Genomic DNA, 14,171 nt, shown 5'->3' on the forward strand with positions numbered 1-14,171 from the left:
ACAGTATGTTCCTTCGGTATATGTATGGCACCATTTATATAATTCATAAAAAATTACTTCTATAAACTATAAACTGAAATCAATGCTCATGAAGTTTCACTTCCCACATTTTGAGATTTTATCCGTAATTGTAATATTTTCAAAAATCGGACACTATCGCGGTATTCTGATTCTAATGATGATATTGTTTTGTATATCAATAACTTTGTCTAATGTGCAATCATTTTTCTGGAATTTCGATCTAGTGACATCTCAAGTTATCGGGATTTCACTGTATTCCAAAATGTGGAGTTGATCGAGCTATCCCACTTATTGTTAAGTGTTCAGGGTTTGTAGCGTTTTTTATGCACACTTACAAAATTATGTATATTATCTGAAATAATAAATGTTTGAACATTTTGTGATGACCATGATATTTCACTTCCGCGAAGACCATTCAGGGTCAAGACAGTATTACAATAGTATTGCAAACAATCTGTAAACAATACGTTCAAAAATATCATGGACTTCAGATTTTTTTTAAATTTTGAAGGAGAACCTCCGGTCACTACCTCCGGCCACTACCACTTGTTCAAGCTAGTGTTTATATCATTTTTGTGTCACGCTTACTAAAGTTATGTATATTAATTGAAATAATACATTTTTGAAAACTTTGTGATGACCGCGATTTCAGATTTTATTAAAAACATTGTAAAGGAGGACCACCGGTCACTACTCTTAGTCGTATAAAAACAGCTTACGAACGTTCTAATTAATTGAAATAATACATTTTTGAAAATTTTGGGATGACCGCGATATGTCACTTCCACGACGACCATTCAGGGTCAAGACAGTAATTACCATAGCATTGCAAACAATTTGTAAACAATATATTAAAAAGTATCTTGAATTTCGCGGTTTTCTTAAAAAATTGTGGGGAGGACCACCGGTCACTACACTTAGCGGGTTAAATAAATAGATTACGACCCATTCTCAGACCTTAAAACTTCACATACAACATTTTATAAGATTTCCCAATCGATTTTTCGGAATTGCTTTATCGTTACATCTCAAGTTATCGGGATTTTACTGTATTCCAATATATGGCGTTGACCGCGTTATCCCACACATTGAAGCCAGTGTTATAGCGGTTTTATAGTCACGCTTACTAAAATTTGCTATACTATCTGAAATAGTACATTTTTGAATAATTTAGGATGACCGCGATATTTCACTTCCGCGACGACCATTTAAGAAAATATATAGCCTATTTTCACCACCGGTGTTCCCAGTACATTATCGGAAATTTTCCAAAAAATCTATTCAGCCGTTTTTGAGTCTTTTCGTTTTTGAATAATTTGGAATGGCCGCGATATTTCACTTCCGCGACGTCCATTCAAGAAAATATATAGCCTATTTTCACCACCGGTGTTCCCTGTACATTATCTGAAATTTTCAAGAAAATCTGTTCAGCCGTTTTTGAGTCTATTCGGAACATACAAACAAACATACTAACATACACACATTGCCTTTTATATATTAGACTAGCTGACCGGGTCCGCGTTGCTGGCCCGTTGTTTGGGTTCTCCGTGTAAACTTTAGTTATCTTTCCAGTATTGATACACCCATAATTAGGCATCCCTCTAGAAACTTCATAATATAAATCAATGTTTTGACATAAATTCCATATAATGGCATCCCCCAAATTTAAGATATAAAATCTCTTTTATTATACCCTTCACCATAAATCGACAGTTTAAAGCACTTTGTGACCCACATATAATGGTGCACGTCAATTAACATTGCTATACACTAGCGGTCATCTGAATAGGTTTGAACTTTTTTCTTTTTATATGTTAAGGTATCTTCTGATGTGTTCGTATTGCAGATCCATACTATTTAGTTTTTGAGAGTCCTATACTATGCCAACATTCCCAAGAAAAAACTTGACGGTGTTGCCATATTTTCGGAAAATATCCCAATTATAATAAAAAATGTACAAAAAAGTGACCAATTTTTGCGATCATCAGAATAGGTTTGAATCAAATAAAATTGAAAAATTGTACTATCCAAGCAAATATTGCGCAGTTTTTTGGTTTAGTTTAGTAAAATGGAACATTCTGATAAATCCTACAACAAATTTGACCCGCTTTATTTGGAACGTGGGTTCAATTCTCAACATTGAAAAGTTACCAAGAACTTTCAGATAAAATCAAGAAATATTCAAACCAAAACGTTTTATTAACTTGCTTTAAATTACTTTTTGATTTCGTTAGATCGATTCTAAGCTTCGAAAATTGTCTGAAAGCAAATACCAAGTGTAGCCATATTATTAGGATCGATAAAATAGAAAGGTCATTGAAAATAGTTGGTATTTTAGTACAAGTTTCATTTTTTAACTATCCTTGCAGTACAAATTTAAGTATTATCATGCTCACAAATCCACCATAGTTGACCACATGTATCATAAATGTTCGAAAATTGGTCTGGAAGAATGTTTCATCGACGACAATAAAGTAGAAAATTGTAATTCAAATTTACGTCAAAGGGGCATGATATCACCGACTGTTGTAGTGCTGTATAACCTCAGTAGTCCATTCTTTTGTACTTATTCGTGTTTGTTTTATGACTTGTGAACAGAAAAAAACTTTTTGACCTGACTATATAGGTATTACAGCACTATAACAGTCGGTGATATCATGCCCATTTGACTTAAATTTGAATTACAATTTTCTTCTTTATTGTCGTCGATGAAACATTCTTCCAGACCAATTTTCGAACATTTATGATACATGTGGTCAACTATGGTGGATTTGTGAGCATGATAATACTTAAATTTGTACTGCAAGGATAGTTAAAAAATGAAACTTGTACTAAAATACCAACTATTTTCAATGACCTTTCTATTTTATCGATCCTAATAATATGGCTACACTTGGTATTTGCTTTCAGACAATTTTCGAAGCTTAGAATAGATCTAACGAAATCAAAAAGTCATTTAAAGCAAGTTTATAAAACGTTTTGGTTTGAATATTTCTTGATTTTATCTGAAAGTTCTTGGTAACTTTTCAATGTTGAGAATTGAACCCACGTTCCAAATAAAGCGAGTCAAATTTGTTGTAGGATTTATCAGAATGTTCCATTTTACTAAACTAAACCAAAAAACTGCGCAATATTTGCTTGGATAGTACAATTTTTCAATTTTATTTGATTCAAACCTATTCTGATGATCGCCAAAATTGGTCACTTTTTTGTACATTTTTTATTATAATTGGGATATTTTCCGAAAATATGGCAACACCGTCAAGTTTTTTCTTGGGAATGTTGGCATAGTATAGGACTCTCAAAAACTAAATAGTATGGATCTGCAATACGAACACATCAGAAGATACCTTAACACATAAAAAGAAAAAAATTCAAACCTATTCAGATGACCGCTAGTGTATATTGGATTGTTGGTCTCGGTTGGGGTCGTAATTATTAGTGCAAAGTATTGTTGGTATAGGTCCACGTTTTAATATAGCTGCCATAGAACGGTACCGGCTGATTTTCGCTATTTTTGAGGATTTAACATCATTATCACACAGAAATGGCTGAAATCTGGTTTTAATATATTTTAAAGAGGAGAGCATAAATATTCGTATCGACCGAAAGACACACCTTTTTATTTGCGCTCGGTATGTAACAGTAATAGGTTCACGTTTTGATATAGCTCCCATAAAACAGTACCTCCCGATTTTCGATAGTTCAGAGATATAGCCACTGTTCAGTATACGTCCTCCTTTTGATATAGCTCACATAGAACAGTGGCGCCTGATTTTCGCTATTTTTGGTGGATTTAACCTCATTCAGGCCGATCGAACGTAACGCTTTTTTCTTCGCGCTCTATATGCAATAGTGGTAAAATGCCCCTCAGCGAAATGTATGTTCCTTCGGGATATGTATGGCAACATTTATATAATTCATTAAAAAATTTCTTCTATAAAGTGTAGTTGTTATTATCGAGATTTTGCTGTATTTAAAAAATGTATCTTTACCTAGCTATTCCAAGGACTGAAATCAATGCTCATGAAGTTTCACTTCCCACATTTTGAGATTTTACCCGTAATTACAATATTTTCAAAAATCGAACACGATCGCGGTATTCTGATTCCATTGATGATATTGTAGTGTATATCAATAACTTTGTCTGATTTCCAATGGATCTTTCTGGAATTTCGATCTTGTGACATCTCAAGTTATCCGGATTTTACTATATTCCAATATGTGGAGTTGATCGCGCTGTCCCACTTATTGTTTAGTGTTCAGCGTTTATAGCGTTTTTTAGGCACGCTTACAAAATTATGTATATTATCTGAAATAATAAATTTTTGCAAATTTTGTGATGACCGCGATATTTCACTTTTCGCGATATTTCACTTCCGCGAAGACCATTCAGGGTCAAGACAGTAATTACAGTAGTATTGCAAACAATCTGTAAACAATACGTTCAAAAATATCATGGACTTCAGATTTAAAAAAAATTTTTGAAGGAGAACCTCCGGTCACTACACTTAGCCGTATTAAAATAGCTCACGACCGCGCTATTCCACTTGTTCAAGCTAGTGTTTATATCATTTTTGTCACGCTTACTAAGATTATGTATATTAATTGAATAAATACATTTCTGAAAACTTTGTGATGACCGCGATCGTTCAGGGAAAACAATCTGTAAGCATTACGTTCAAAAATATCAAAGATTTAAGTATTTTTTTAAAAAACATTTTGGGGGGAGGACCACCGGTCACTACTCCTAGCCGTATAAAAACAGCTTACCACAGTTCTAATTAATTGAAATAATACATTTTTGAAAATTTTGGGATGACCGCGATTTTAACATCTGCGGCGACCATTCAGGGTCAAGACTATAATTACCATAGCATTGCAAACAATTTGTAAAAAAATATATTAAAACGTATCTTGAATTTCGCCGTTTTCTTAAAAAAATTGTGGGGAGGACCACCGGTCACTACACTTAGCGGGATAAAAAATAGATTACGACCTATTCTCAGACCTAAAAATTCCACATACAAAATTTCATAAGATTTCCCAATCGATTTTTCGGAATTTGTATACAGTGACATCTCAAGTCATCGGGATTTTACTGTATTCCAAAATATGGTGTAGACCGCGTTATCCCACATATTGAAGCCAATGTTTTAGCGGTTTTGTAGTCACGCTTACTAAAATTATGTATATTATCTGAAATAATACATTTTTGAATAATTTGGGATGACCGCGATATTTCACTTCCGCGACGACCATTCAAAAAAATATATAGCCTATTTTCACCACCGGTGTTCCCAGTACATTATCTGAAATTTTCAAGAAAATCTATTCAGCCGTTTTTGAGTCTATTCGGAACATACAAACAAACAAACATACTAACATACACACATTGCCTTTTATATATTAGATTTCACGTTTTCTTAAAAAATGTTGTGGGGGAGGTAACCTGGTCACTCCACTGACCAGTATAAAAAATAGCTAAAAACCTATTCTCAGACCTAAAAACTCCACATACAAAATTTCATCGAATTCGGTCCAGCCGTTTAGGAGGAGTTTAATTTCGAACATCATGGCAGTCTCGAAAAATTTTATATACATATATATAGATATTTTTCATTTTAAATTTTCATTGAACAAGAATCGACCCCTGTAGTGGAATTCTATAACCCATTTTTTGAGTTACCGACAAAAATCGGTAAAATTAAAATGCTTGTAATTTCGGTAATTGGCGAAAATTTTCGGTAAGTTAGCAACGAAAATAAAGCCGTCGCCATGGTGTATAAGGTGTTTGCATGAATTACAACAACTAACAATTTTACAACAACAACATTATTTTATGGGAACCAAATGTAAATGGCAACGTTTGAATACTAGGGTCTTTTCCAAATAGTTCAGAAAAATTTACAAGAAGTAAACAAAAAGATTTAAAGTTTGATTCTATTTGGCATCGAAATTACTCTATACATAATGTGATATATTCTACACTTCATATATTTATTGTGCGGCACTGACAAGAACATATTGGACATCTTTTATTAAATTTTCGAATAATCGGTGTAGATCCTAATACACTCCACGTCAGTAGAATAGAACACCGAAATTTTTGTTAATGTTAGCGTATTTATCCCAAAACGAATGAATGTACGATTTTAATCTTGTAGGAATTTAAAGCCTATGATGTTCCGTATCAATCACAGAAAGAATTATGTTTCTAGCTTTTCGCGAAATGATTTTCTGATCATTTTTCGGATAGTACTATGAAAAATAGGCATTTATTTTCGGTCATCAGGATAGAACAGTCATTTTATTTTCGTGAATTGTGGAGATATTAACGCCGAATTTTCTTTCAGTCAATAAAGCGGGACTTTCTAATCATTTTTCACCAATAAAACCATATAAATAATTCCGCGGACGCCGAAATAACAGCGTAAACGGATTTAAATTTACAGATAATAGATACATCTCGGAATATCAATAAGAGTCGCGCAGTTATGTCATATTTCTTCACAAATAAAATAGAATATGACACAGACAACCTCGACGGATACATTCGAGTGCTGCGGATGCTGATAACATGGAACATTTTTAAAATAAGTATGAAAAACGTCAAAATTTCTTATAAAAACCTTGATGTTTTGTTCAATAAAATGATTTTTCCACAAACAAGTCTGCCGTTTAAAGGTTTGGACATGTGCTCCACATTTAGAGGAAGATAATCTGATATGAAAACATCCGCTATTTTAATACACCATGGCTATCGCTAAGACCTACCGATAGCAACAATGTTGTCAACTTGCTTTACAATTGTCATTCACAATTTCCCGTTTTAATTTTACCGATTTTTGTCGGTAACTCAAAAATGAGTTACAGAATTCCACTACTGATCTTTATTATTGTTTGCAGAATTATTTCCTTTTCGATTAAAGCCAAAATACCAGTTTATAAATCTGTTAGAAAATAGGGAAATAAACATTAAAGCTGTTAAATGGGGCGGAACAAATATATGGGGACTATATGAAAACATGGCCTGATTACATAATTGTTTGTAAGTCCATATTTACATTAGGCAATTTTCCTTGCGGCAATTGTCAATTTGTAGGTGAGAGAGGGTGTCTATCCATCAAATTGACAATTGCCGCAAGGAAACTTGCCTAATGTAAATATGGACTCAGGAAGGTTTTTCATAAATGCCAAAATTAAATAAAATATATTGAAAAATATAGCAAAAAACCTTCAAAATGAATTTTAGACTTAAAGTCTCAGACGTTTAAATTTGGTATGGAGGTCGGTTTCCTATCAGAATAGATCGCTATTTTAATTGGTGATGATCGTGAAATATTTAGCGGGTGAAATGGACCAAATACAAAATTTTTAATTAATTAATTTTAAATTAGGTTTTAGTTCATGACAAAGAAGGAGCTTGCAATCTCACAAATCAGATCAAAAAATATTTAGCATGTTAAATAGACTAAAACTTTTGTGTGAAAATTGAAAAAAAAAATTATGTACAGCCTGTATCTTTATTCTTGGAAGGCCCAGTTCAGTCCAGTAATTGTTATTTGGAAGAGGAACTCTTGACCTTTACATTGATGTCAATTATATTGACGTAGGTGGTCAGATGGCAGTGTTAAAGCCTAATGTATAAAGGGATCTCAATGCTAGCAAAATTGTGCACGAAGTTAGAGTTTAGGTCAATGAAGATACCGATAATTTTGGATGATGATCGAATGGTGTTTAGCGTGTGAAATTGGCCATTTGGTGTGGAAAATATTAAAATTCAAGTTTAAATTTCTGGAGGTAAATTTCTACCAACTAGCTGATATAGACAAAATTAACTCTTGATATTTTACTTTCTGCTTATTGCAATAATGCAGCGGTTTGATAACGGAACTGCTCCCTAATATATTGGTGGGTGCTTTAGTTGTTTGTTGTGTGATGCTGAGGGTCTTTAAATTTCTGTTTATTTTTTTATTTTGCTCAAACATAATGTTATATCTCGAAATTTTGGTGCCTTAAGTATAGCGATCCTAATATTTCGAGTAAATAAAACGTATTAAGATATATAATCTATAATGATTACGACTGTCACACATGGATAAAACAACTCATTCGTAAATTCTTAGTCCTGAATTTGGAAGAAAAGTTCATTCCATTTCTTCTTATGTATCATGCCCTACACCACAATGTGTATAGGGCATTATGTTTGTTAAAAAATCATGTAACACCTCGAAATATTGTATCCAGACACACATTTGGTGGTACCGATCTTAATAAAATTTGTGTAGAATACACAATTTAGCTCTGGGACCTTCATTTAACGCTGGGACCTTCAAGTAATGACAATGTACAAAATGCTATATATATATGACCGGACGGCAGCAAGTCGCAATCATGAAAACGAAATTCCGCAGAGATATAGCGCCCAAATATAGTTGTATAGGGTATCACATGGTCAGTCCCGTCCGTCTATAGTCGTTTCTTACTTGTTAAAGAAATATATTTTTTCCATCCGACAATTTGTCATTATATGACTGTAAAGAAATTGTCTGAATCGTGACAGATAAATTCTAGAATTCCATTTATCTACAGCGCACAGTGCGAAATATGGGAAGTTTAATGGAACTTTAAGGAATTTTGAAGTACATAAAATTAATTAAATTTTTATTGAATTCGTTAGCTAAGTACTCCACTGCAAATGATCCATACTCACTTTGGCGATTTACTCCGCGAAAGGACTTAAAAATGCACTTAAAGTTGCACTTTTGTTTCATAATTTTTTTCTAAGAAATATAATTTGGATTCATTAAAAAAATAGCGTGGCGCGGACAAATGGCAAGTCAGTATGCCATGATTTATTTTTCCTAATATTTTACAAAACAATTACGATATTTTACTCTTTAAAAAAATGCAAAAAACTCGTATTGTTTTCATGCAATTTTAATAGGAATGGAGTGCTTTTTTGAAGTTTTCAAAATTATTTTTTTTTTATTTTCTGTGGATATTTTAAAAGTGAGTCCCGTACATTTCCGTGTTAAGACATATATGATCTGAAAGTTTCGGGTCTCCTCTGTTCGCAAAGCCATAAAACAGCTGCGATAACGTGTGGTCTTCGGAGAACTTCAAGTTTTTTTAAATGACTTCGGAAATTTCATTTAATTGCTTTTTCCAAAGTGAAAGGAAAACGAGGCAATGAACGCCATTGTTGACTGTGTTTTGAAGAAATGGACTCACTAATTCTAACAAATGAAGATTTCTGTTAAATTAAGAATCCTCTTGCAATTTTTCATAGTTTTGACCTGTAAATGTTGGTGATTTATATATAGTGCAACATTTTTGGATGCTGTGGTACAAGTACCATGATACGTTAAAAATTGTAATGCAGTTCCAATCTGAACTTGATCTGAGGGACATTATTAATAAAATTAATGGTACAGACCTGCTAAATAGACGAATAAACATTATATCTACAAACGAAAACAAAAAATTATTGACATTTTACTCCTTAATGGGTTGTGGGGCTTCACCCCGAAGTGGACCTATGTTGACAGATTTTATGTGAGGAGGATGTTTATTCGCTAATATCTTAAAATTTACATTTGCATCAAAATCGGTTGCAATTTTTGTCTTCAACATTTGAAATACCTAACATGAAGGAACCTGTCATATGGGGGCTATACCAAAAACGCGTATCTACTATGCTAATATTTCGCACAGTGGTTTTCTATCTACGAAGAACATAAAATGCCAAAATACAACCAAATACATTGGAAAATGTGTCTGTTACATTTAAAATATGCCCCATATACCGGTACCGTTCAATGGGGGCTATACCTAAACGCGAACCTATATTGAAAATATTTTGTACATAAGTTTTCTATCTGCTGAAAACTGAATATACCAATTTGCAGCAAAATCGATTGAAAAATGAATGTAAAACGTAAAAACGGCAGCCGGCGTTACATGAACGCTACGGGAAACCGCGGTCCTATGTGGCCCAATTTGAGCCCCAAACTATCCACTAATATAAGATACATTTTTGCAAAATTTTAGGAATCTACGCCGTTTCCTTTAAAGATTATTAGTAAAGTTCCGCTAAAGTGCTCATATTTCGCACTGTGCAGCGTCTTTAAATTTTTATGCTACTTTTGGTTTTATTCAATAGTAAGTATTGGTCCCACCTGGCTTTATATGTTTGTCGTCCCATATGTTCATTATAAATTGTTATGAAAATTTATTTTTATCCGCCAAAAGATCATGCAAAAGTAGTGGAGTAGAGTATCAAATAGTCGGCCGCGTCCGACTATAGTCTTTTCTTCCTTTTTTTATTTCTTTTTCATTCAAATACACATATGTAAAATTATATCCGAACCTGTATTCTTTAAATTTTAGTTATGTAAATTAGAACCTCTTTCAAAAATTAAACAAAAAATTGGTAAGTTTATTTCTCAAACCACTTTAAAATATTGGAAGTAACTGGTGATTCAGAAGGCGAACCTGCTGGCTAGATGATTAAATCTCGACACATCCCAGCTGGAAACTACTATAAGATAATGGCCATATGCACATAGTTACACATTTTTCCCCATACATGGGCATTGACAGAAACTGTAATTGGTAATGATAAATAATTGCAAACATGCATTTAATAGAAGTGAGAGGTATATTATGCCCTCGAGGAATGTGGGCGGTACATGAAGTAAAATATTGGGAACATATTTTGTTCATTTATCCAGACCAACAGATGTGTTATAAATTCTGTGCATTCCAACATATCTCATTAATTTTAAAGACTTGGGAATGTTTTAAAATTAAATTAATTGGCAAAGACATAGCACTATAAAGACTACAAATGATGCATAATGCAAAAATGTTTATGAAACAACGTATATAAACAATTTATCAACAACAGGGGTATATTAACGTTAAAAACCCCATTAAAGCGCAATTCCGTTTATACAAATTGTAGGAAAGCAAAAATTTGGACTCAGGATTGTATTCCATAGCAGTTTCTAGTTCATTGAGTATTAACAGAATGTCGTTATGATATCGCAACACCAGAGCTTAACTCCATCTATTGACAAATGTTAACAATTGAATTTTCCAATCTTTATATATTTATATGTATCTATGTCCATATTTGCGTTAGGCAGTTTCCTTGCAGCAATTGTCAGTTTGAAGGAGAGAGAGGGGGGCATGTGGTAACCCTTTGCCTCTCAACACCCTCTTTCGCCAACAAACTGACACTTGCCCCAAGGAAAATTGCCTAATGTAAATATGGACTTTGTAATTGGTTTCATTGTATTTTAAATTTTTTCGTCGTTATTGAAAGTGAATTAAAAGTAATATATTTTAAATTATTATTGTCAGTGAAATATAAAAAAACTGCAAACAGTAGCTATCATACCTAACGATATAAGTCTAAAAAGCAAAATTTTCAGGAGAGCAAAATCTGTATTTTTTGTAAAATTTGCTACATGTCGATGATTTCGCTTTAAGTTTTTTCATACATATTCATAGAGCATGCATAAACAATACCCGCCATACCACTGCTATCGAAAACGATATCGTTTTCGAATGTTTCTCGGTAGTTTTGCTGATATTTTGTTCTAGAACGACACACGAGAATAAATTAGAAACAATTCATTCGTCGCTCAGTTTGTGGCAGGAAATCCTTCGTTTTCGAAGTATAGTTAATAAAATTATTAGCGAAAGAAATTACGATAGTTTTTATGGCAAAAAAACAATTTCATTGGAGGTATTTTTATGACAGGTTGAACTGTATCAACCGTTTTTAAAATTCATGTGTAATATCAGTAAAATAATCTAAATCTATGGGAAATATATTTATATAAATATGATTTTTTGTTATTTCATAAAATTACACAAAATGGTATTATGGGAAATGTTTGTGTTTTCAAACAAACACAATCTCAAAATATGTATGTATGTGTGTGCACAGGCCAGTTTGTATGTATTCATAATGTCTTTTAAATTCCAATTCCTGGAGTCAATAAGTAGGAACTGAATGTGTCTAACAATTTCAGCTCTGTGAACTTCCATATAAGTGGTTCCCTGGAATCGGACACCACTCTTTAATGATGGAAAGATGTATCTCCTTTACCCCATTGGCGATCGCTGTTGATAAATTGGTTAAAATCTGCTCTAGTTATGCGCGCAAAACTGTATTTCGCACTTAATTCTGTCCTCTTATTGCTGTTTTTATAGTCTCATGCCAATAACCAGTTTGTGGCTGGCAATTTAATGTTGTCAATATTTTTAATTGTCATGACAAACGTTCCATTGCATTTTTTGGTTTGTTGAGATATAAAAAACACAAAATGACTTCTCTTAATACAACAAAAACGTACACAGGTTGTTGCATAAATAACAAGCTCTTCCGCAATTATCCTGGCTATCAAAAAAGCCCCGCTTTTAAGGCACAACAATCAAAGTAATTGTTGTAGGATTGTGGTTATTGCTGTACCACAATAAAAACTTTGCTCAGGGTCATTTAATTTTTAATTAATGTTTGCTGTTTTCTCTCAATGTCTTCCACTACATCATCTCCATTACTGCAGGAAATGTAAATGCAGTGAAATGAAAATGCAAAAGAAGCATCATCATTATCATTAGTGTTGACTGCTGCATTTGTCACGTAATATCTGGAAAGTTTTTTCACACAAATCCTTTGTAGAGTTTGCAACAAACCGTTGTGCCCAAAAAAGGACACTTGTTTGTTTTTGGAGAAATTAACACTTTTGTTGTATTAAAATGTAATTAATTACCTTTTATTTTTGAGATTCTTTTGTGGTGGTAATTACGGCGTATGATTAAGATGAATTCTTACAAGAGACGGTAATCAATGAAGAAATCAAAGAAGTTCTTATTTCCGTTTTTATATAAAAAATGTGTAATTACAAATAAGTGCAGACTTCAAACTTTATAACGTCTTTCTTAGTAGTAGTAGTAGTAGTTGTTGTTGTAACAGTGTTTACTATGTTCGTTTTTCTGTTCAGTTTGGCTATGGGTCTATCTCCGGTTCCAGGAAAGCGGCTGCTTCGATGGGATGTAACCACAGATCCACTGGAATTAGATGAGTAGGTCCGGCGGGGCAGTTGAAAAGGGTGTTTTGTGTCGTGCGTGCCCATGCCGCATACTGGGCAGATGTCTTGCACGGAGCGGTTGATTTCCGCCCAATAAGAATTTAGGCGGTTTCATCACTGCAGCCTTGATAGTAAAGATATGAGCCGGAAAGTAGTTTGCTATTACGAAAGCCCTTTCCGTGTTTTCTAAACTTATTATACCCTCAGCCTTTAGGCTAAAGAGCGTATTTACACTTTGATACGACCAAAAATGTGCCTCATCGAAATAATGGTTTTAGACCCCAAGTATGTTTGTACGATATCCGTTTCAGACAATTTTGAGTAGATCTAGCAATGTCCGTCCGCCCGTCTGTCTCGCAGGCTGGTGCGCACGATAACTCTCGAACGGATCAATCGATTCGGTTCAAATTTTGGGTATCGAAATATTTTGTCCAGATTCGATTTAAGTTCGAAGATGGGCCATATAGGTCCATTCCTTCAGGTACCTCCCCCACAAATGTTCAAAAATTGTCGCAAAACTTGTGCGCACGATAACTCTTGTAGGGAATAACCGATTTGGTCCATACTTTGCACATCGTGTAATTCCTACCAAACTTAGATGAGGTTCCAATATGGACTCAATCGGTCCACTCCTTCGGGTACCTCCCACACAAAATTTCGGAAAAGTTCAGATTAGGACCTGGTCTCGAATCGCTTTGATTTTTGTTTACGCAAGTTGTATTCGCTGTCCTCTATACGATGCTGTATGTTTCATTGGGGGCAAGTCCATACTTCCTGAGAAAATAGTCTGAAAGTTATAAAAAACCCTATGACACCGTGTGTAGTGGTTGGAGCGCAAGATAACTCTCGAACGGATCTGCCGATTCGGTCCAAAATTTGGCTTTCGTAATATTTTGTCCAAACTTAGTTCAAGTTCAAAGATGGATTATATCTGTCCACCCCTTCCGGTACCTCCCCCACAAAAGTTCGAAAATGTTCGGAAAATTTGTGAGTACGATAACTCTTGAAGGGAGTAACCGATTTGGTCCATACTTTGCACAT

The sequence above is a fragment of the Musca autumnalis genome, unplaced genomic scaffold (genome assembly GCF_047663935.1).
Source record: "Musca autumnalis isolate F117 unplaced genomic scaffold, ASM4766393v1 scaffold_3, whole genome shotgun sequence".
Lineage (NCBI taxonomy): Eukaryota > Metazoa > Arthropoda > Insecta > Diptera > Muscidae > Musca > Musca autumnalis.